Raw genomic sequence first — 25,221 nt, 5'->3', positions numbered from 1 at the left:
CCTATCAGGAGCAGGTGGCCACCTATCAGCACCTGACCTCTAACTGCACAGCCAGTTACTGCAGCAGACCCAGCTAATGAACCAGCTGCATCAGCAGGAAGCTTGAGGCAAAGCGGTAGCCGACCTGGCCCACCAAAAGTTGCAGGAGACCCAGGGGAGGGAGCTGCTGAGGCTGGGGCCCTAAGGGGGACAACCTGTCAAACTCTGTGCCTTCTCACCCTTCCCTGGCCCCTTAGGAGTGCCTGGAAGCTGCCAGCCAGCAAAACCAGCCCCTACAGGCCCAGTTGAGCCTCATGGCTCTCCCTGGGGAAGGTAAGGGAGACTGCCCAGAGGAAGAGGAGAGAGCCCCAGGAGGAAGTGGGGACTGTTAGCAGCATAGGATTGAGGAGTTGGAAGAGACCTTTAGAACAGCTGGTCCTTATGCCGACCGGGTGCCCGCACTAAGTTCAGCATCAATATGGTGACCTCCTGGGAGCGGGGGGCCACCAAGTTGCCTAAGGATGGCTGAACTGGCCCAGGTCAGAAAGGGAGCGGGTCAGAACTCCCGCACTGACCGTAGTGGGACTATGCCTGATCTTGGTTCTTAAAAGTAAAAATAAAGAACAGCAGCTCATTGCTCTCTGGGTAGTGGCTGGCTCAGGGTTACACAGTGAGGGTGGAGGCAGCGGTGGGCCCACAGTACCTCCCTTGTTGGGCTGTCTGAGGACCCTTCTGGCCACCCCCCACAGGAGATGGAGGAGGACATCTGGACAGTGAGGAGGAGGCACCTCGGCCCATGCCAAGCAACCCGGAGGACCTGGAGAGCTGGGAGGCCACGGTGAGCCTGACTCCCCCTGCACCCATTTTGCCACCTTCCTCTGTGGTCCCTCCAAGGCCCCTTTATGCTCTTGGTTTCCCTGCCTTCTGATTTCTCTGGACCCTCACCCCTTCTGGGAGCCAGTGGTCAGACACCATTTCACCTGTGACCAACAGATGCACTCTCTGAGGCCCCAAGGGAAGGGGCTGCACTCCACCTCTCTGCCCTGTTTGTTCTGTGTATGCCCCTACAAGAATGCTCACCTCTTGCCCTCAGGTTGCGTTTTTCAACTCCACTGGAGCCAATGCCCAGGAGGAGCAGGAATGGTTACGAGAGCAGGTGAAAGAGCAGAGGGTGTGCTGCCAGCACATGGCTCACCTGGTGGCCTCGGTCCAGCAGAAGCCAGAGGCAGCGGTCCCAGCCCCACTGACTGGGGGCGAGTCTGTGAGTGGGGAGACCCACCGGGCCATGCAGGAGGTCATGGAGAAGCTGGAGGTGACTGAGTCCTGGCATGGGCCAAGAAGGGCAGGGGTGGAGCAGGTCGCTGCCGAGATGTGAACCCATTATTTTGGCTCCAGAGCGGCCTTACGGACCTCCTGGAGGAGAAGGTGGACCTGAGGTAGCGAGCGGAGAAACTAGAACTTCGATTCATCCAGTACTGGAAAGACAGAAGTCATCAGTTAGTGGGAGGCCAGGGCACGGCAGGGGGATCTGCAGGGCCGTCGGAGGGACCTCAGCGTCTGAGCCCTGTCCTCCTGCAGGAAAGTTCATCACCCTAGAACACAGCCAGGGGGCAGTGCCAAAGATGCAGCAACGTGAGGAGGACATCATCAGGCTGGTCCAGGACACGGAGGAGATGAAGGTAGGGTGTGCAACATCTCTGCAGGGGTGGGGGTGGGCGTGAGGGTGGGCGCCGGTAGGTGCATAACAGCTGAGCACCCCTCCCTCCAGGTGAAGCTGCTGGAGCTGCTGGAGATGATGTTGCGGCTTGTGGTGGCTACAAGGAGGGGCACGGCAAATTACTGACCACTACCCTGAACCCTGCTGATGAGCCCGGTCCAGGAACCCCAGCCCCCCAGGAGCTTGTGGGTGCTGACAAGCATGGTGGTGAGTAGAGTCCTCAGGCAGGGTAGGCAGGCAGGGGCAGGGGCGGCTTGAACTGCACTCAGATCCCCACCTCCTTCTCTCCAAAGATCTTTGTGAGGTGAGCCTCACTGACAGCGTGGAGCACCCAGGCTTGTGCAGCAACTCCTGTATGCCATTCTTTTGCTGGGCTTGGCTGCTGAGAAGAAGGAGATAAACATCACCATCATCAAAGAGCTGCTCAAGAAATTTTAAAAAAGGAAACAAAGTTATGGGGTTCATCTCCTACCCAATTCATTTACTTCATTTGAATGTTAGAGCCACTCATGATTATTTGTGTTTGTAATTTATAGTTTAAGTTTATTTGTAAAAAGTTAAAGGAGAGTGGGTCTCTGTGGCTTTCACTGATGTTCACTCTGGCATCCTTCAGCATTTTCCTTTTTTAGTTTCATAATTGTAGGTCATTAGCATGCATATCAAGTTTGCCCTTACATGGTGGGAGTTCAAATACACAAAGACCCACTATTTTGCACAAAATTATTATTGCTGGTTTGGAATAGGCTGCCATGCTTTTTTAATGTTATTGCAGCATGTATGTTCATTATGGAATTCAGATAAAATTTGCTTATGTTCTGCTATTGTTTGATCTAATCTTAATCACAGTGAGCTCTTCATTAGCTCAATATGTGGTTTGCCCCCAAGTGTGCACTGTTTATTACTTTGTAATATGCCACTATGAGTACTGACATTTAGAGTTGTTTAAAGGCCGAGAACTGGAAACAGCCTTTCCCCTATTTTCTGTGTATTGGCGATGGGAGTAATAACATTTTGGGGGAGCTTTTAAAATCTCACAGAAGAGGAAAGTGGCCTGCTCTGGCAGGTTTGTGCAGGATAGAGTGTGTTTCATTTGTTCCGGTGCCAACAATTAGTGCTGTACTATGGTAGTTCCCTTTGGATTTGTATGTGCTCTGGGCTCATGAAGATATTGCATCATGAGCTGCAGCAGTTGTACTCTTTCTCGATGACCTAAAAACTGATCATTTCTGAGGAATGAAAGGCTCCCATCATTGACTGTAGATGTGGAAAACCTTTCCTAGCTTAGAGCATTTGTATCTATAATACATTTTAAAGTCACAGTTGATGTTACCTGTTTTAATCACATGACCACATGTCCCAGTACACAAAAGAGTGCTGGTTGGCATTCTTCTTAATCTATTTAGTAAAGATCATAAGAAATCCTTTAGGAGTTTAAATGTCCCTGGAACAGGCATACAGGCTCTAGTCAAGAATGAATTAGAGTGAAGGAAAGCTTGTGACACCTGGCATTCCTCTCTGTTCATGGAACTTCTTTGAGGCTTGAAGATTGATTCTTACCATCTACACCTCTCTGGCTAATACCTATTCTTCAACCACCTTGGTTACTCTGACATAGGAATTTACTTCTTTTCCTTGAATGGAAAACACTTTAAAAAATAATAACAAACATTATTATAAACTAATATATGTGAGAGTACTTAGTTGAAACAAAAAGGAGTTTTAGTAGACAGTATTATACTATATTTGAAAATCAAGGAGAAGTTTATGCAATTTAAAATGTTTATAAACTGCAGTGCAATCTACTGTTTGGGAATGTCAATGTATTATCAGGAAACGTGTCTATACAATCACAGAGTTATATCTCCTCACAAACTTGTTTACTAAGAGTGAAATATGTTTTTGTACCTCTCAGTTTCAGTTAGGGACATATTTTTTGCAATATTTATGTGATTGTGCCTATGCATGATGAATGAATGATTTCAGCCATACATTGCCTAAATCATAACTTGATGACGCTTGGGAAAGACTCAACAGTTCAAACTTCATGAAGTTCTAATGTCTGTGTTCCAAAACACATCACATTATTAGGATGTAGGGAGATGTGTATGTGTGCTCCCTGGGGTGGGGATTTCTAGTTACTAGACCATCTCCATTTTTAGCATTTGGCGTCCTCATGATACTTTTCTAAATATGACATTAACAGGAGAGCAACAATACGATTTTACCGATGGAATAACAGATTTGCCTGCATTCACTGAAAGAGCGCAAATATTGGGTCCTTGTGACTTCAACTGACTCTTCCAAATTGTATGAATGTATCGATGTATTAGATAAACCCAGTTTCAGAATGATAAAGAAAAAATGATAGACCAAATAACGCAGCTAATTAACAGTGGTACGATTTCTAGCCCGTGGGTTTAAAATGGACCTAAAGTCCTGTTCTTGCCTTTTATTTTCTGAACTTGCTGCTTTTGCATTCTTTGAGTTCAGTTTAAAGACAGTTACTTTAAGTCCATTTTAAACCCTCAGGCTAGAAATCAGACCACTGTTAATCAGCCACATCTATTTGGTCTAACGTTTTTTCTTTATCATTCTGAAACTGGGTTTATCTAATACATTGGTAAACTATTTCAAAGGTACTTTTATTGTTGAAATCACTTCACTTTTACCCTGATAAATATTAATGACTAGGAATGACCTTCAGCTAGCATTTAGCATCTGTAACCAGTCTGACAATAATGTGTTCCTCAGGTGCCTATGGATTAAATCACATACGGGCATATTTAAGCTGAATGTCAGTCTGGAAATAAATTTACTACATTAACTGAAATACCACTCTTTGTGTAGGTATTTGTCATATATTTAAGAGAAAGCTAAAAAGAATGGAAATCGTATGACTAACTTGTGTTTCTTCAAAGTGCATACAGTCTTTTGTGATACCTCATTGAGCCAAGTATTTGTGCTCTTCCTCATTCAGTACAATGCAGCTTTTGATTTGCTTAGAAGGAAGGTTAGAGTTCATCAGAAACATAGAATTTTAAAATGCTAGTTCAACTGAATCAATTTGAATTTCTGCAGGAAGAATCAAAACACCTATTTAAAGATTGCAATATATAATAATTATTTTTAAAGTATTTGATTAAACCTGATAGGTTTTCCAGAAATGAAAAAAAGAAATCGGTTCTAAAACCAAAGCTGATTTTTAGAAAATTTGAAAATGTAAATCAGCCCTATCCATAATATAGTTTCTCTAAAACTTTATCTTAAAGAGTCATTTAAAAATAGTGTAACTATTAAAAAATGTAACTGCTATCTTAAAGTTCTGAAATAAAACATTTTAAAATATGAATACTATAGTTTAAAAGAAAGAAACGGTGGGAGGGAAAAGTAGAGAAAGAAATGCCAATTCCAGTCCAAAGCTTTATTTGCCAAGTTTTCTTAGAATGAATTTTACCAATTTATGAATTCTTGTAAACAGAAGGTATAATGGAAATACTGAAAAACTTTTGCCTAAAGTGGGATTATTGACTGCTAGTGTGATGCTACTGTAATGTAATAAATTATTAAATTGTTGCAAAGTGCTGTTTTTGCCTTAAAATTTTGTTTTGCATGTCTTGAAAAACTATAGTATTAAAGGTGTTGATACTGTGCGAATGCTGGGCATGCTTGGCATGAGATAATCTGTTTCATTTTTACAAAATTGTAATATAGCTATGCAAGTGTTTGTTAAAAGAACACAAAATAAAAAAGTTACGGGATTAAAAAATGTTACGGAGTGAAAAAGTTATGGGATAAAAAATGTAAAAAAGTTGTGGCAAAAAAGTAGAAAAAAATTTTATGAAAAGTTACAAAAAAAGTTATGAAAAAGAAGTTACGGGATTTTAAAAAAAGTCATGGGATAAAAACAAAAATTAAAAGCAGGCCTCTGTCAGCAAAGCCTGGAGAAGTAGGGCTGGAGTCTCCACTGCCACCATGACCCTACCACCCCTTCCCAGTCACCCCTTTACAATTACGGTAGCCACACAAGACCTCTGTCTAATGGGGAAAGACAAACAGACCCTTTGCCGCCTTGACCAGGGCTGAGTCCTTAAATTTCTGGATGATGATGATTGTTATTTAAGAGCCAGAGGCTGGCAGAGGTGGTTTGTTTGGAGGAGGTCTGATGGCCTCCTTACTCTCACCATAGTAACTTTTCCCTCGGGGGGGCTCCCATCTTCTTATTCAGAGACGCAGCTGAGGCGGGACAGTGGGGCTAACTGTGGACCAGGTGAGGGCACAGGCTGCTGGGGTGGCCCCCCTTCCCCGGTGTACATATTGTATCTATGTAACGTTTTGTATATTCCAGAGGGTAGGGCCGCCCCTGTATCGTACCTAGAGGAGGTTGGAGCTGGCACATGGGGAGGAGGGTCTAATCATTATTTGTGGCTGGGAAACTTATGTATTGCTAGCATAGGACAAAGAAAGGAGGCGGGGATGGGGTCATGGCTCCTGGTGATGCGACTCCCGTTTATTTTGCTTTTTATTTTGGAATAAACGGATTTAGCCATACTGCTCAGCCTGGTGTGTTCCCATTTCCCTCACTGGGTCCTGGTGTTTGTGCCACTGAACGAGAAGCCCTGGAGTGTCTGAGCGTGTCCAGCTGGGCTGTTGGGGACCTTCCAGGTCTGTTACCTGTATGCTGCCTGATGATGCCTGGGGGATTCCACGGGGACTGCCATGGCACCTATGGGCACAGCCCGGCCCTGACAGCCAACAGGCTCAGAAGCGTGATCTAGCCATGGCCGGGAAGACAGGTACCAGCACCTAAGGGCACTGACTTCCATCCACCCCAGGTGTCTTCCGTTCCATCCCCTTGCCTCCCTCTCCTGTCTGCACCTGGTGGCCTGTTCTGTCTGTCCCTCCAGAGTGCCGGCTGCCCCTCAGGCTCCCTCCAGGCTGAGTTCACGGCCCTGCCCCCTGGTGGCCAGAGCCGGCTTCACAGGATAAGAGCCAGCTAAGCTCCAGGGGCTTTCCAGGAAAAGTGTCCCTTGGAAATGGTGTGACCTTTTCACAGCTCCCAACAGCACCCTAGAAATGGCTTGGCCTTTCCCGTCCTCTGAGCTCCACACAGAACACAGCCAGCAGAGGACACACTTCCCCGCCATCCAGAAATGGGTTTGATTCTCAGCCGAGGGACAGCAGGACTGGTAGAGACTGTCAGGCCACACAGAGGCCTGCATAGCACCCCCATGCTTGGTGGGGGGCGGGAGGGATGGCGGGGCTGGCTGTCCACAGGCTGGGCATGACAAGGAGGCTCACTGGAGGTGGCGCACTTTGGAGGAGCAATGTCAGGGGACAGCTTTCTCTTGTTGGGCCACAAGACTCCAAAAGGACAGCAGGGTGACTGATTCCCAGCGCTAGAGACGAGGCGGTCGGCCACGTGTTGGTGCATGTGTATATATATATGTGTGTGTGTGTGTGTGTGTGTGTGTGTGTGTGTATTTATAGATATTTATAGAACAGGACAGGGGCATATCACAAAGGGGGCACAAGTTTTCAGCAGTGGTCACACCTGGATGTGTCAGCTCACCACTACAACAGACTAAGTCACAGATGTAGGGGGCTGGCTTTGAGGCTGGGGGAGCCACTGTCAAGTCACAGAACAGCCGCTCAGGCAGGCTTGGAAAGGGAGGTCTCTGAGAAGAGGAGGGATCTGTTTAGAGGTCGAAGGGGCAGCTGGCGCTCTGAGGATGGGATGGTCTTGCCTGACCCAATCAGCTGGCCGTTGGAGAGAAAGCAGAGAGAAGCAGGAGAGAGAAAAGCGAGCAGAGAGCTGATGAGGCAAGTGCAGAGCACAGGTGTGCCACAGCAGCTGTGGGAGGGCTGGGGCGGGGAGGGCGCAGGTGCGGGTATGGCGAGGCTCCTGGGAAAGTGGGGCTGGAAAGGAAAGGGGAGGAAGAAGGAGGGAGGCAGAGCTTCACAGTTAGTGCCTGGGGGCTGCGGCGGACCTCCCCACCCCACACATGCTGGCCTCTTTCAGGGCACCCAGGGCGGTGCACCCACCGTTCAGAGCAATGCTCAGCCCACTCCAGTGTCCCTCTTCTCTGGTCACCCTGTCTTTGAACCCACTGGCCCGGGGCCACCTCTTGCTTTTGGGAACCCAACGCAACAGCCACGAGGCCTGATAGAGAAGGAACACTGCTTGAACCGGGATGATGAAGCTAAAAGGGATGGATGGCTGGAGTGATCACCGGAGCCCCCTTTGGGCAGTCAGAAAGCCCAGGACCCTCTGAAGGGACCCTGGGGGAGGTAGGGAGGACAGGCAGCCGGATGCCACTGGCTATAGACTTATAAGTCTAAGAGGGGGGCCTCAGCTTGTTGGGGGTTGCAGGTCACAAAGGTGAGGCTGGGCCCTTCCTGCTGGGAAAAGCAGAAGAGGGAGAGTCCATGGCAAGGGAGGTGGGTGGGCTTGCTGGGCGGAGCTCAGCCGGGCCAGCATGCACTATGGTCCCCTCAGCTGAATCGCAGAGGCAACCTCTAGAAGCAACAGGCCAAGGTGCGTGAGCCTGCTGGCTGGCGGTAGTGCTTCAGCGGGGGCCAGGGACACTGCCTTCAGCCACACGCTATCAGCTATGATGGTACCTGGGAGGGAGGGAAGGGGACTGTGTGTCCCTGCCTGGCCTGTGAGGTGTGTTGTGGGTTGACCGTGTGTATGGGACTCTCAAGGTTTTATCTTAGATCACCACTGGATTGTCAACAGATAGAGGAGGTGGGACCCTGACTATCACCCTGCTCTGCAGTAGATTTGGCTCTTAGCACTCCCAGGCTGGGAGCTGGATGCCCACCCTGGCAGCATGACTCAGACTTCACAACAGCTACAGCGTGCCCAGGATGACATTCCTAGGCCTCTGGCCGCCTCAGAGTACAGCCCTGCACACAACCCCCTCCAAGCTCTCAGCCCTTACACCATAAACCACGAGCTCTCTGACAGCTCCAGAGAGAACCCATGTCTGCCAGCTTGGGCACAGAGCCTGTTCCAAGAGCCCACAAGCTCAGCCATAGAGGCTGGGGGGCTTTGGGGCTAGTGGGGGCCAGCCCTGGTACCTGCGTCCAGCCGGGACGCTCTGTACCTGCAGCTAGGAGTCGTCCACGGGCCCCCGTAGCTGTGCTGACGGTGTTAGTGTTGATGTCGCCGATGATGCTGAGAGCCTCTTTCAGCACGTGGTGCATGCGCAGCATCTCGTCGCGCCGCTGTGCCTGCTCTGCCGACTCCTCCACAAGTGTCTTCTGGTTCCTACGCGAGTACAGGTTGGACAGCAGCTCTGAGAAGATGAACTCCTTGGTCTGAGAGTGGGCAAAGAAGGAAGGAGTTTGGGTCCTGATGCCCGTGCTGCCCTGGCCTCCTGCTGGCCCCTGCTGGGACTGTGTGCTGGAGTTGAAGCCCTGAGTATGGCTTTTCAGATGTCGCTTCTACACAGCTTAAACTCAAAGATCTGCCTCCCCATTGCCCTTTTCTCACTCAGATAGGGACACTGAGGTCCAGAGGAAAGGTCGCCTGTGGAAGTCACAGATCTGGGAGGGGACCCTGGACCTATCATGCTACCAGGACACCTGTCTACTCACGTTTTTCTAATTTTTTTTTGGAGATAGGATCTTACTCTGTCGCTAGGCTGGAGTATAGAGGGCAAGATCACTGCTTACTGCATCCTCAACCTCTTGGGCTCAAAGTGATCCTCTAATGTCAGCCTGTCGAGTAGCTAGGACTATAGGCACGTGCCACCACCAAGCCCAGCTATTTTTAAAATTTTTGTGTAGAGGCCAGGTCTCACTATGTTGCCCAGGCTGGTCTCGAACTCCTGGGCTCAAGCTATCCTCCCGCCTTGGCCTCCCAAAGTGCTGGGATTACAGGCATGGACCACTGTCCTCAGTCCCATGTTATATTTCTATGAGACAGCTCTGGTCTGGACCATGCCTCCCTCCCTGGACCTGGTCCCATAGGGCTGGTCAGCATCTCCCCCAGGCCAACATGGCCACCTGCATCCCCAGTGCCACAGGAGCCGCCTACCCCCATGAGGCGGTGCATGCACGTTGTAGATCATGATGTGCATGATGGTCTTGGGCTTCGCACCAACCATGAGGTTCCACACGGTCTTGTTGACAATGGCCATGTAGGAGTCCACCAGGTTCTGGGTGGTTTCCATTTGCCACTCCAGCTGTGGGTCCATGGAGTGCATGAAGCTGTGGGAGCCATTCTCCTCGGCCTTGCTGTCCTGTCACGGAGAATGCAAGGGCATCAGGGTGGCCAGGCCACGCAGCCAGGCTCCAGGAATCCCTAGGATCTCAGTCCCTCCAAGGGTACCTGGAACATTGAAGCACAGAGAGAAGCAACTGGCCTGAACACACACCCAGCTCCCCACATGCTCTAGACGGTTTCAGGCCTCTGCCTCTCAGGACCCTAGACTCCCCTGATTCAAGTCTCATCTTAGTCCTGACTCTAGTGCCCAGAATTTGCCTCAAGTTACCAATCCAGAAATTGGAAAAGAACATCTCCAGGTACCTTGCTTGAAGACCTGGCCAGAGCTTGTGCCAGGCTGCAGATGCCTGGCAGGAAGCAAGAAAAGGGCATACTCACTTTCCCCTTGTCCTAAGAGGCCCATGCACCAACATTGCCACCGCCGCTGCCACCAGGGAACAGAGCAAAGTAGACACACACAGAGAAGAAAACGGGAAGGGTTGAGTGAACCTGGGACACTGCACCCCAACTTTAATGTGTTGTTGAATTCAATTAGCTAATATTTTTGTTGAGGATTTTTGTATCAGTATTCATCAGTGATACTGGCCTGTAGTTTTCTTTTTTGGATGTATCTTTAGTTTTGGTATCAGGGTAATACTAGCCTTGTAGAATGAGTTTGGAAGTATTCCCTCCTTCTCTATTTTTGGAATCGTTTGGGTAAGGTAGGTATTAGTTCTTCTTTAAATGTTTGCTAGAATTCAGCAGTGAATCATCAGGTCCCAGGCTTTTCTTTGCTGGGAGCCTTTTCATTACTGCTTCAATCCCATTATTTGTTGTTGGTCTGTTCTGGTTTTGGATTTCATCCTGGTTCAGTCTTGGTAGTCTGGATGTGTCTGGAAATTTGTCCATTTTTAGTAGGTTTTCCTATTTGTTTGCATATAGTTGCTGATAATAGCCACTAGTGATTCTTTGAGTTTTTGTGGTATCAGTTGTCGTGTTTCCTTTTGTTTGTCAATGTTGTTTATCTTTTTAAAAAAATAATTTTTTTTTTGAGATGGAATCTTGCTTTGTTACCCAGGCTGGAGTGCAATGGCACAATCCTGGCTCACTGCAACCTCTGCCTCCCAGGTTCAAGTCATTCTCCTGCCTCAGCCTCCTGAGTAGCTGGGATTACAGGTGCGTACCACCACCCTGGGTAATTTTTCTATTTTTAGTAGAGACATGGTTTCACCATGTTGATCAGGCTGGTATTGAACTCCTGACCTCATAAGGTACCCACTTCGGCCCCGCAAAGTGCTGGGGTTACAGGCATGAGAATCCGTGCCCAGCCCACATTTTGTTTTTAAATTTTACTTATTTACTTGTTTTTTTCTTTTGCAAACAGGGTCTCATTCTGTTGCCCAGGCTGGAGTGCAGTGGTGCAATCATGGGCTCACTGTAACCTTGAACACCTAAACTCAAGAGATCCTCCCATCTCAGCCTCATGAGTAGCTAGGACTACATGCCTGCACCACCACACCTGGCTAATTTTTCTCGTTTTTGTAGAGAAAGGGTTTTGCTATGTTGCCCAGGCTGGTCTTGAACTCCTGGCCTCAAGCAATCCTCCTGCCTTGGCCTCCCAAAGTGCCAGGATTACAGGCATGAGCCACCATGCTGGGTCTATATATACATTTTCTTTTCCATGTTATATAAAGGATTCTGTATGCATCCTTCTGGAATTTGTTTTTCTCACAATATTATATTGCTAAAGTTCTTATTGCTGTTTATTGCTGGCGTTCATTCTTTTTGACTGCTTGTGAAATCACCAGAAGATAGACATCCTGAGATCTCTTAAGAACTGCTGCTGGGAGTATACACTGGTATGACCACTTTGGAAAACAGTTTGGCTCCATCTCATAAGGTTCAATATTCACACTCCTCCCAGCCCAGTAATTCTACTCTATGTGGAAGAGAAATTCTTGCCTATATAAAACAGGGGATGTGGACAAGGAATGTTCCTAACAGCTCTGTTCAAAATAGCAAAAACCTATTGCCCATCAACTGGAGAGTAGGTGACTAAATTGTACTTTTTATTCCCTTTGATTTCCTGTAGTCTTACGATGCGAGTGGCTTTCCCACGGCTAGCTTGGGGAGGGGGATACTCTTGGCAACTGAGTCTGTGGTGGCAGTCCTGCTTAGCCCTAGGGCAATCGGTGCTGACCAAAACAAGAGTAAACAGAACAAGGTGCCCCATTGAGCCAATGCCTTGGGTCCCTGGAGGTACAGTCTTGTATCTGTAGGAAATAGCCATCATACAAATCAGTCTTTTCAAATGCTCTGTCACTGGGCTGAGTCCAAAGGACATCCTCCCTTAAAATATTACAAAGTTTATTGAGGCTACCATTTATCGAGCATTTATCATGTGCCTGATCATGTACTAGTGTACTAATTGCATGCGTTATTTTATTATTTTATTTATTTACTTATTCATTTATTTGAGATAGGTTCTCTCTCTGTTTCCCGGGCTGGAGTGCAGTGGTGTGATCACAGCTCACTGCAGCCTGAAACTCCTGGGCTGAAGTGGTCTCACCTCAGCCTCTTGAGTAGCTGGACTGTAGGCCTAAGCCACCAAGTCCAGCTAATTTAAAAAAAAAACATTTTCATAGAAATGTGGTCTGGCTTTGTTGCCCAGGCTAGTCTCAAACTCCTGGCTTCAAGCGATCCTCCTCCTTCAGCCTTATTATTGCATTTAATCTTCACCATCACCCTGTAAGAGTGCCTGGGGGTAGGTGCTCCACACAGTAGCAATGTAGCAACCTCCACTCATAGGTGATAATGAGACTCAGTGTAGTCAAGCAACTTCTCAAAGGTCACACAGCTGGAGGGTGGCTGAGCCAGGATGAAGACCTAGGACTCGAAAGCTGGTGCACCAGTAAATGAGAAAATCTCTGGGGGTTCAGGATCGCTTCCTCCCAAGAAATCTTTCTCCAAAGGTTCTAAAAACAATAACAGATCCATCTTTCATAAAGCAAACAAAACTAGCAGCCCCTTCATTTTAGAGGGGGGAGGGGGATAAAGATTAGCTAAACTCCAGGGCATCCCATTTTAATCCTACACATTTATCAGGCAACTGCCAGCACAGCACCCCAAACCTAAAGAACCATGCACAGCTGTCTCTGTGGGGCATGGCGTGTCCATGGACATAAAGATTTTCCAATGTGTGTTTACAGGCCAGTGGCATCATCCTCAGTCACAGGCTAAACGGCAGCTAGGCCTGGCCTGCTAGGCACCACCGTGAGAATCTGCTGAGCTTTCCAACTAGCTTATCTGTTGTTTGCAATGAAAGACGCCCTGAAAAGAAGGGGTGTGGGTGGGAAGAGTTCTGATTTGAGGTCCCCTGATCCGGCACGATCTCCTTCCCCAGTCGCAGGAATCAGAGGACTCCATCTGTAAACACAGGCTCAAGCTATGTCCCCCAACCCCCTCTTTCAACCAGGTGCCACCCTCTGCTTCTCTTCCATAGACAGCCTAGGCTGCCAGCATTCCCTTAGGATCTGTGCCCTCAGGCCTAGCTTAATTTTTTCCTCTCCAAAGAGCCATCTGTAGGGCCAGAAGCCAGCAAAGCCTAACTCATTACTGGACGGCAGTTCCTCTGCCTTTCACTGATTCCTACCTTACCCTGGGGTTTTGTTTCTTGTCTCAACACTAACATTTCTCACTCCTCCACAAGTTGAATTGCTCACTCCAGCCAACCGAAGCATGCTCTTCTTGACACAGTTAGCTCTCAGCACATGGTCGGTGCTAAAAAAAAAAAAAAAAGAAAAGAGCATTATGTCAATTTCATTGATCAACAAAAGTGATGCCTCCACTGCAAAGTCCAGTTGATAGTGCCTGGGCCTCTGAGTTCAAGAGCCTTCTAGACAAAGCGCTCTGAGCTGAAACATGAGCATGCACACATATGCATCTCTCTCGGTCTCATGAGATAATCTGGATACTTGGTTGTTATCCTTGAGCATTTTCCTACCTCATTAATGCACGTGTAGCCAACACAATAATTATCATAGCTAATAACGGCTAAAGCTGAGGACTTTCCTGAGCCAGGCAGTGGCTTTAAAAACTTTAATGTTTTCACATAGACTCTCATTGAATAATTTCTGTTTTTCAGATCAAGAAACTGAGACTTACTATCACATTTGGGATTAAGTTTAAAAAAAAAAAAAGAAACTGAGGCTTAAAGTTGTCTAGTATTTCACAGCCAGCAAATGGCTAAGTTGGAACTTGAACCCAGGCAGTAGAGCCCCAGGATCCTGTGCCTTTACCCATTACCTAGTGTTGGCTACACAAAACTAGTGTGTAGACAACTTCAACTATAGTTTAAGCTATAGTTTAAGTGGGTGACATATTTTTCACTACACTTTATGGAGGTGACTTTCAGTTTGGGGGTATTCTACTTATGCAATCTATTGAGGTGGATATTAACTGAGAACAAATAGAAACTAATGAACTCTGAAAAACATAAAACATGAGCAACATGATGTCACCGCAAAACACAAAACAGCCCACAGCCTTCTTGTGACTGTATTTTGCTGACAGTCCACGACCTAATAATCAACCTGAACTCAGCAGTGCTCTGTTCCCTTGGGAGACACACACACACACACCACACACACACTCTACAGTTGATGGTTGTGCTGCCCTGAGCCTCCAGTAGGCGAGTGTGAGGAATGTAGGGACTAGATGGGTCGGGCAGAAAGGTGCTGGGTCAAGGGGAGGAGGGGGCAGCCGGGAGCGCGCGCACGCTCTGGACTCGTGCAACCGCCAAAACGGGTGCGCGCCGGGTTGACGGGTGACAGGGAAGGTGGCAGGGTTGGGGCAGCCCTTTCCCAGGCGGTAGCGGGGACGGTGGTGCTGTTGTCCTTTTTTTTTGCGACGGAGTCTCGCTGGGTCCCCCAGGCTGGAGTGCAGTGGCGCGATCTCGGCTCGCTGCAAGCCCCGCCTCCCGGGTTCACGCCATCCTCCTGCCTCAGCCTCCCGAGTAGCTGGGTCTACAGGCGCCGCCACCGCGCCCGGCTAATTTTTTGTATTTTTAGTAGAGACGGGGTTTCACCGTGTTAGCCAGGATGGTCTCGATCTCCTGACCTCGTGATCCGCCCGCCTCGGCCTCCCAAAGTGCCAAAGTGCTGGGATTACAGGCGTGAGCCCCCGCGCCCGGCCGCTGTTGCCCTTTTAAGCTGCGGCTTGACAGGAGCCGCCCCTCCTGTCGGTGGCGTCGGTTACAAAGGGAGCAGCCCCCGAGGCCGCCACACAGCTCCCCGCCGAGGCCTCGGTGCCCCTTGCCATTTTCCATCCGCGCTCCCACGAAGGTTGAGGCGGCGGGGAGAGGCGAAGCCGCGAGGGCTCGCCCGGGCGGTCCCGCCGGGTGGTCGCAGCCATGACAGCGGCTCCCCTTCCGCGCCCCTCCCGCCGGAGATGAGGGGAAGATGTCCCTGTCAGGGTTAAGGCCAAGCTGAAGTTGCCGGCGTCTACCTTCCACAAGAACCAGGAGCCGCAGCCGCGGCTCACGCTCCACTGCAGCATAACGGTGAGGCGCCCGGCGGCGGCCTCGCAGGGCAGCGCGGGGGCGGAGGGGGGAGTCCCGAGACAAACGGCAGCGCAACGGGTAGAGGCGCCGGGTCCCCGCCCCTTTCTCCCTCAGCCGGCCCCGCCCCCGGGACTGCGCGAGGCTTGGGTGGGAGGAGGCGGAGGGCGCGTCTGTCCGGCTCCTGGCGCGGGGCTGACTTGGGGGCTGCTGGCCCCTCTTGGCCGCCGTCGCTACGCACCGAGGTGGGAGCCCGCCGCGGCCGGAGACCTCTTGGGACTCATGGTCGCCCTCAGTCAGCGGGACTGCTCCCGGGACCGCGACAGGGCGGGGCAGGGCGCTCCAGCGTTGTTTGAGCCCAGGCGCGGAAGGGAAAAGGCCTCTAAGATGCTCGGGTTTTTTGCCTGGGCGCGGTGGCGCACGCCTGTAATCCCAGCACTTTGGGAGGCCGAGGCGGGCGGATCTCCTGAGGTCAGGAGTTCGAGACCAGCGTGGCCAACATGGTGAAACCGCGTTTCTACTAAAAACTACAAAAATTAGCCGGGCGTGGTGGCAGGCGCCTTAATCCCAGCTACTTGGGAGGCAGAGGCAGGAGAATCGTTTGAACCCGGGAGGCGGAGGTTGCAGTGAGCCGAGATCAAGCCATTGCACTCAAACCTGGGAGACAAGAGGGAGACTTCTCTCAAAAAAAAAAAAGTTTTTTTTTTCTTTTCTTTTCTTTTTTTTTTTTTTTTGAGACAGTCTCACTCTGTCGCCCAGGCTGGAGTGCAGTGGCGGGATCTCGGCTCACTGCAGCCTGTGTCTCTTGACAGTCCACGGGTTAAAGCGATTCTCCTGCCTCAGCCTCCCCAGTAGCTGGATTACAGGCCCCGCCACCAAGGCTGGCTAACTTTTGTGTTTTTAGTAGAGAAGGGGTTTCACCGTGTTAGCCAAGCTAGTCTCGAACTCCTGACCTCAAATGACCCACCTCTGCCTCCCAAAGTGCTGGGATTCCAGGCGTGAGCCACCGCGCCGGGACCCAAGGCCCTTAAGTTTTAAGGCCTCATTCTTCAGTCAGGTTTTCCCTGTTCCCCCGTGTTCGGCCAATTTTTTTTTTTTTTTTTGAGTCACTTTGTCCAGATATCTTTAATTAGCAATATGTTTAAATAGTTACAAGCCTTTCCTTCTTTTCTTGTGACAGTTTGAGTTGAATTTCTATCATTTGCAACCTGTCACTGTAAGGCACAAACATGATCACGCAAGATGCGATAGTAGATTTAAGCCAGTTGTTTTTAAGTTTGTGTTTAAGGAGAAACTAACAATGAAAACGCACTCGTTGACGGAGGAAAAGTTGGAATGCAGCCTCTGGTGCTGTTTGAGCGATCCCTCTCCCCGGGGCCTGGCCGCGCACTGCTGTGTTCTGGAAGGGCTCATTGTACAGTCAAGGCGGCAGGTAAGAGTCCCGTACAGGTGTCTGCCCGCTTTTCCTTTCAGGCTTCTGTGTCAGCTGTTTTTCCCCCGTAGGATGCGTCCCTGACCTCCACCCCTTAACCCTACCCAATTTGTCTTTACATGTCTGACCATCAAGGCTCTCCCGGGTCATATTCAGTTGATGTTGATATTTTCCCTTCCTCCCCTCTTTGGTCCTCACTATTTTTACTTTGGTCATGTTATGCTATATACTCTAAGTCTTTTTACATTTTTTTATGGTGGCAGGGGAGAATATTTTATAATTATGCTTTGTGCTTTTTATCTTCCAGTCAGTAAATGCTTGGTAAATATTTGTTTTATTGAGTATATGACCCTATTCTAGCTATATCGTGCTTGAACAAAAATCTTAACTGCCTTGAAAGTTAACTGCTAAGAATTTGTCAAAAGTGCAGAGCTACATCAAGAACTTGTCATGGATAGTACAAAAAGGTCTCTAAGGGCTTGATGGAAGTCTGTAAATTGATTTCATATGAAAGAGAGTGTAAGAAGTGAAAATGTAAAGCATGACTGGAGAACCAGAGAGATAAAGCAAGGGTCCCTTTCTCCAGATCCTTTGTAACAGTATTATGTGATATCTTTTAGAAATCACTCTGAAAGATAATGCCAACTCGGAACCTAGGAAACCATCCAGTGGGTTTCTGCAGGTTAGGTGGTTCAATTCCTCATCAGCACCTTTGTTTTCTCTGCCTCAGTTTGCTTACAATGGTGTTCTCAGTAGCTGTAATTGCTGTCTGTCTTTGAATGCTTAAGCATTTTTTTTTTTTAGCTCACAGCGGTATATGTGCATTTTTATTTAACCAAGTGTTAGAATTTTTACTCTGCTGTTGTGGGCTCTGGGTTAGCTACTTTGGTTGTTTAGTTGTAAAATGATTACCAGGGAAAACCGTGTGTGTTTGTGTTTGTGTGTGTGTGTGTGTGTGTGTAAGTTTCTTTTGTTGTCAGAGCACTTAGAATTTTATTTTATATGGTAATTCTGTCAGTTTACTTTATTCTCCACCCCACATTTATTGAACAGCAAAGTGTGAAAGTAGTGTCCCATAACTAGCTTTCAGAAGAATTACAACTGCTGTATATATGAACTTTTTCTTTTCTTTTCTTTTAAGACGGATTCTCACTCTGTCACCCAGGCTGGAGTGCAGTGGCAGGATCTGGTCTCACTGCAACTTCCGACACCCAGGTTCAAGCGATTCTCCTGCCTCAGCCTCCCGAGTAGCTGGGATTACAGGCACCTGCCACCCCACCTGGCTAAGTTTTGTGGTTTTAGTAGAGACGGGGTTCACCATCTTGGCCAGGCTGGTTTTGAACTCCTGACCTCGTGATCCACCTGCCTCGGCCTCCTAAAATGCTGGGATTACAGGCGTGAGCCACTGTGCCTGGCTGAACTTTCAAGAAGAAGTTTGTGTATCAATTTTCAAATAATTATGATATCAAAAGAGAGCTGTGTCCTACATTTGGAAAGATACAAAAACTGAACCTTCTGGCAGGCAGTTTTGCTTGCTGGAGCTTGAGATAGAGCCACACATTGGCCTCAGTGGATTTATGGAGAAAAATAGATACAGAAAGTTAATTCTAAATAAGACCAAAAAATCCTTTTCTTGAGCAGTGACAGGTAAAGAGGTTGTCTTGGTTAACCTTGAAATGTGTTGCCCTTGATCAAGACAGTTTTATGGTGGGGATGGTAGTGGAGATAAACTTGTTTGAAATTTGTCCACTTATGGTAACCTTTGTGGTAGCCATCACAGACAACTTCATCCTCACAGGCCTTAAAATTACTATAAAACTAATAGAATGGAGGAGAAACAAGGGACCTGAATAATTAGGTGCTTAGATAATTGTAATGTGTTTTCATAACTGGTGAAAAACAGCAGTGTTAGAAGCACTTAAACATTCTATGTAAGGAACACTGCCTGAATTTATATTGCGGTTTTTGAGCACCATTCGCTGTTTAAAAACTGGCCTATTTTAGGTCATATTTTGAAGACAAATAGAAAACTTACCTTTTCAAGGTGGATATAAAGCTTAACCTTATCAAAATTACAAAATTTAAAGCATATGATTGAAAAATATTAATGCATAGGTTTAAATATTGGTCATCATTTTAGATGTCTTTCAAAATAGATTGTCTCTTAAATATTAAACTGAACAAACTTTGAACATGTTGTAGAGTTTGTGCTGAAGGTTAGGTTTCCTGGGGCGGTGGATCTTTTATAATATGGATAACAAAACCTTATTTTAAGAAATTTAGAAAATTTTTAGGCAAAACTAGAAAATATTACTGATAATTCTACCACTCAGAAGGTACCACTATCAGAATTTTGTATTTTTCCAGTCATCTGCGCATCTCTTTTCTCCTATGCTTGTATATGTTCCCTCTCCCTTGAAAAATCAGATTTTTTTTTGTAATCTGCTGTTTCACTCAACAATATTGTAGATCCGTGTCGTAACTTACTCCTCTGCAGTGGCTTCAGTTATTGTACACTTTCTGTTGGATGATTATACCATCTAGTCAGTCATGTTTCCTGGTACTGAATACATAGGCTGTATGTGTGTGTGTGTGTGTGTTTCTACCTTAACTAATGCTTTAGACATCAATAGGTAGAGCTGAATACTTGAAACCTTCCAAGTGGTGGCTTTCAGTTCTCATTGCTGAATTGGTTTCTAGAGATGGAACAAATTATATTATATGGAAACTTTTTTTTGAGACAAAGTCTCACTCTTGTCACCCAGGCTGCCGTGCAATGGTGTGATCTCAGCTCACTGCAACCTCTGCCTCCCAGGTTCAAGCAATTCTCCTGCCTCAGCCACCCAAGTAGATGGGATTACAGGTGCCTGCCACCACACCCAGCTAATTTTTGTATTTTTAGTAGAGATGGGGTTTCACCATGTTGGCCAGGCTGGTCTCAAACTCCTGACCTCAGGTGATCTGTCTGCCTCAGCCTCTCAAAGTGCTGGGATTACAGATGTAAGCCCCCACACCCGGCCTTTTTTTCTTCTAGGTACCAGCTTTTATTTATCAGTTTGGTAAAAATGTTAGAAAATGGGCATTTTCACAGTCGTGGCAGAAAGTATAATTATCTTTGACTTTCTAGAAAGCAGTTTGGCTTTCTAGAAACTTGCCTAACCTCTCCCCATTTAGGCAAGATGAATTCTGACTATCCCAAGGTGGCCAACCTTGTCCCTGTGATTCCAGATCTCCCAGAAAGAGAGGTTTAGTCTCAGGGAAAACCCAGATTTTCTTGGCTTAGCCCACCTTGACAGCTAATCACTGGAAATGGGGCGGGCTGGTAAAGTCCTTTGGTTAGGTTTTGTGTCAAGAGAGGGAGGTGGAAAGATGGGAGGGAGGTAGCAAAACCGGCCTCAGTGGAACTCTGTAAGTTAATATGGAATGGCAAAGGGATGTTTCTTCCCAGGAAGAAATTCTAGGGAAGGAAGGAAAGTGGAGGGGAAGGCAGCAGTTCTCAGAGTTTTGGAATCAGGACTCCTTTATACTCTTAAAAATATATTGAGGGCCCAAGGAGCTTTGGTTTATGTAGGTTATATCTATTGGTATTTATCACTAGAAATTAAATCAGAAATATTTAAACTATTCTTTAAAAGCTCACCACATATTGTTATAAATGCTTTTATGAAAACATTTCTAAACCAAAAGTAGCACAGTCTTACATTTTTTGCAAATTTCTTTGATGTTTGGTATGTCATTTTCATCTGCATTCAATTTATTGTGTGATATTTGCTTTAAAAAATGTGAACAATGTCCAATCTCATACAGATAGCCATTTTAGATCATTGTGGAGATATATATATATATTTTTTAAATTTTTTTTGAGATGGGTTCTTGCTCTGTTGCCCAGGCTGGAATGCAGTGGTGTGATCACAGCTCACTGCAGCTTTAGTCTCCGGGGACTCAGGTGATCCTCCCACCTCAGCCTCCAGAGTAGTTGGGACTACAGGTGTGTATCACCACACCTGGCTAATTTTTTGTATCTTTTTATAGAGACAGGGTTTTGCCATGTTGCCTAGGCTTCTTTTTTGATACTCCATCAAAACTTGGTTTTTCTTGAACTTTGGATCTTTTACCCTTGCATGATATTACAATATCATGCATTGGTCATTTAGAAAATAATGGTTCAAGATCTTCTACATGTTGATACGTTTGATTATACAATATCAAAATACATTCATCAATATCACCATCAATCTCATCAGAATACTTTTGGAAAGCTATGGTGGATATAAGTTTTCTAAAACTAATTTTTTGTTCAAAAGATTGAATTTTATTATTAGCAATTTTATTATTGAATTTTATTATGGCCTGTCTGTTGTTTTTCTTGAAATGACAGAATCTCATTTTTTTGAGAAAATGTCTCCCAAAAACCCAAGTTGAAATAACATTGTTTATCAGTCATCCTTTCAAGTAAAAATGGTATTCCATTAAAGTGGTTAATTCACTTCACGACTTAGTCACACGAGGGTTTTTTCTCAGGCAGTCTGTAGAAATGCTCATGTGTACTTCCAGTTTCATCACTTGAAATATTAAAAAGACATATTCAAGGATAAAAATGTAGTAAAATTTTCACTGATTCATCATAGACATTCTTTTTATTTTTGAGACAGGGCCTTATTCTGTCACCCAGGCTGGAGTGCAGTAGCATGATCACAGCTCACTTTAGCCTCCACCTTCTGGGCTCAATCAATCCTCCTGCCTCAGCCTTCCAAGTAGCTGGGACTACAGGCATACAACCACCATGTTCAGCTAAATTTTGTATTTTTTGTAAAGATAGGGTTTCACCATGTTGGCCAGGCTGGTCTCAAACTCCTGACCTCAGGTGATCCACCTGCCTCCGCCTCCCAAAGTGCTGGGATTACAGGCGTGAGACACCATGCCCAGCCTGCCCTTCCTTTTTAAACCTTTCCTGTGCATAGTGAAGAATACCATGACTAGTTTGGTGTTACTGCCTTTGTTTGTGCTAAAGTACCAGCATTTTTACCCACTATTGTATTTGCACCCTTACAGCAAATGTCACCATGTTAGTGTTCCTGTTAAAATAGTTTGGACCTGGGCATCTGAGGGCCCCACTTTGGGAACCATTGAAATAGGTACTTAAACCTACTATATATCATATCTTTTCATCTACAAGATTTTTAAAAACATGATTTCAGTTCATTTATTTTTATAATTTTTAAAATATGGTTTTGAGGGGTTTCAGTCCAGAATAACAACATGTATTTTATTTTGCTTATGCTGAAGTTTACTAGACAAATACTAACCTAATAGAATGAGGTCCTAAATCTAGTTGCAGTTTCTTTAGCCAAAAAAAAAAAAAAAAACCCAAAACTAAACACATAAAAATGGTCCATAGGGTGTATTCCCAATGCATGTTGAAGAATTTGAAGAAGAAAATGCAATACTCAGTAAGTGGTGTTCTTTATGAATAGGATTAATTCTGAAGAGTTTCTTTTAGCCTGTAAAGAGATTTGGGACATAGTAAGAGAGGAATGAGAAGAATGAGAATAGTAAAATAAACCATTATTGAAGAGATATACTGTTAATGATGTCCTCCTTCCATAAAACTTGTTTTTCTTTTTTCTTTTTTTTGGGGGGTGGACAGAGTCTTTCTCTGTCACCAGGCTGGAGTGCAGTGGTGCAATCTCAGGTCACTGCAACCTCTGCTTCCCTGGTTCAAGTGATTCCCCTGTGTCAGCCTCTTGAGTAGCTGGGACTACAGGTGCATGCCATCACGCCCCGCTAATTTTTTTTTATTTTAGTAGAGACAGGGTTTCTTGATCAAGACAGGATGGTCTTGATCTCCTGACCTCGTGATCCACCCACCTCGGCCTCCCAGAATGCTGGGATTACAGGCATGAGCCATCACGCCCGGCCAACTTGTTTTTCTTAAAAGAACCTTTGGTAAATAATTTGTTTCTGTGGCTTCAGCTATAATTCAGATTACAGTTTTCAAAGCAGTGTTTCCTAAAGTTTGTGCAAAATTGTTTTCCATGACTTGAACCTAGTTGTTGTGAAGCTAATATATAATAATAATGGCTTCTCCCCAATTTATAATAGCAAACAGTAGAAAGTAACAGAGTAAATGTCTGTTAGTGGTAAAAGCACATAATGCTTAGTTCATTAGCTTTTTAAAAAAAATCACATGTAATTGTGTTCCAAAAATACATGTATAGCAATGGCATTTCTTGGTATTACTTGGTTTGTGTGATAGAATAAAATATTAGAATTTTATGGTGTTTGAATTAGTTATCTATTGCTCTGTAACAAATTTAGCAGCTTAAAACAACAAACATTATCTCACAGTTTCTGTGGGTCAGGATTCTGTGCAGTTTACCTTGGGTTCACTTGCTTGGCCTCTCACCAGGCAGTGAAGGTGTTGGTGGCGGCTATGATCATCCCAAGGCAGGATAGGGAGGGAATCCATCTCCAAGCTCACTCACGTATATGTTGGCAGGATTTATCTCACAGGCTGTTGGACTGGGCCTCTGTTTCTAGATGACTATTGGTCGGAGGGCTTCTACAATACCTTGTCACGTGGGCCTCTCCATAGGGCACCTCAACACATGGCAACCGGCTTCCATCAGAGGGAGCAATGGAAAGAGCAGGAGAAGGGTGACCAAGGCAGGCATCGTTTTGTCCTTGTAGCCTCATCTCAGAAGTGATGTTATTACTTCTGTTGCATTCTCTTTGTTAGAAGTGAGTCACTAGGTCCACAGGTGGGAATTTTACAAGGGTGTGAATGCCAGGAGGTGAGGGTGATTGGGGCCATTTAGAGGCTGCCTACCAGTGCTGAAGAAAATTATTGACTTCTATGAGCTGTAGTAGCAGACAGTGCTATGCAAGGAGAATGGCTGCCTCAAAAGTCCAACTCCTCACATTGGTTTTAATGTGTTGCCTTTTCCCCCCCATACATTTTGTTTAAATCCATGTTAATCTTGCCATTTAGTGGTGTGGTTTAATTGCATATTTGGGTTAGTCTGTATGCAGATGTTTAACATAGGTGTCTCTGTGCTAAACAGGAATCCTATTCATCTTTCTCACCAATATGTTTTGTGGACTCTGACGAGCCAAATCTGACATCAGTTCTGGAACATCTAGAAGATACTAAGAACAACCATTCAGTGAAGAGAGAAGCCAAGCTATTTTCTCTTTTCCTCATGAACATTATATTTAGAAATTAAATGTTAAGAGATAATATGATATAATGTTAAGAGATAATATGATATAAAAGCATGATTAATGACTATAATCTTAGAGGAATTAAAGTCTGGGTATTTTAAGTCCTTCAAATCTTATTTACTACCTGGTTTCTCTTTATTATTTCCCACATGTATAACCTTAGTTTAGGAATTCAAGATCTCCTTTTCCCTGAATGCTAACCATTAAGCCAAGCAAGCATTTTGGGTAGAGATGACTAGCCAAGGTGGGAGGTAGAAAAAAGACCAAGGTGGAACTGAAGGGAGAGATGGGTAGAGTCACACCAGGACTAGTGCGAGGGAATTGCCTTTTCTTTGAAGGGTCTGTAAGTCTGCAGTAAAAGTCAAAGGTATTTAAATAGAAAGTTTTGTTTTTGTTTTTAGTATATAAAGAAGTATAACTTTCCATGTTGCAAAAATTTTAAAAACCTTTATTATAAAACTCATAAGCAATCAATAGTAAAATATAGAAAAGAAAAAAAATTAAAGTCTCTCATAATTTTTCTACCTAATATAATCACTGTTGACATGATGGCTATTTTCTACCAGTATATATTTTTTCTTTGCTAGTAAAATACATAATCCTTATACATATTTTTAAATAGTTGAGGTCATATTCTCTATAGTTTTATATTCTTTTAAAAAGCGTTTACTAGGCTGGGCATGGTGGCTCACATCTGTAATCCCAGCACTTTGGGAGGCCGAGGCAGGCGGATCATGAGGTCAGAAGATCGAAACCATCCTGGCTAACATGGTGAAACCCCATCTCTACTAAAAATATAAAAATTAGCCGGGCATGGTGGCTGGTGCACCTGTAGTCCCAGCTACTCGGGAGATTGAGGCAGGAGAATGGTGTGAACCTGGGAGACGGAGCTTGCAGTGAGCCGAGATCATGCCACTGCACTCCAGCCTGGGGGACAGAGTGAGACTCCATCTCTAAAAAAATTAAAAATTAAAAACTAAAAAAAAGCATTTACCGTATTTTCCCATGATGTCATAATCTTTATAGAAAAATAACAATCATTATTTTAAGTTGACGTAATTGTTTACCTAAAAATATCCAAAGGAACCAACTGAAAACAA

General features: G+C 45.8%; 2 pseudogenes across 1 annotated transcript; one reads left to right on the top strand and one right to left on the bottom strand.

Moving 5' to 3' along the window:
- Nucleotides 1-34: 34 nt before the first annotated feature.
- Nucleotides 35-15,552, bottom strand: LOC129527041 (uncharacterized; annotated as a pseudogene).
- On the top strand, nt 14,625-24,237 carry UBE2Q2P13 (collagen alpha-2(I) chain; annotated as a pseudogene). Its single transcript, XR_010131041.1, has 5 exons — nt 14,625-14,777; nt 15,133-15,250; nt 15,424-15,710; nt 16,742-16,897; nt 23,962-24,237. The product of XR_010131041.1 is annotated as a collagen alpha-2(I) chain (transcript).
- Nucleotides 24,238-25,221: the final 984 nt, after the last annotated feature.

Source organism: Gorilla gorilla, chromosome 16 (assembly GCF_029281585.2).
Source record: "Gorilla gorilla gorilla isolate KB3781 chromosome 16, NHGRI_mGorGor1-v2.1_pri, whole genome shotgun sequence".
NCBI classification, from domain to species: Eukaryota; Metazoa; Chordata; class Mammalia; order Primates; family Hominidae; genus Gorilla; species Gorilla gorilla.
This window is presented reverse-complemented; position numbering and strand designations above follow the sequence as displayed.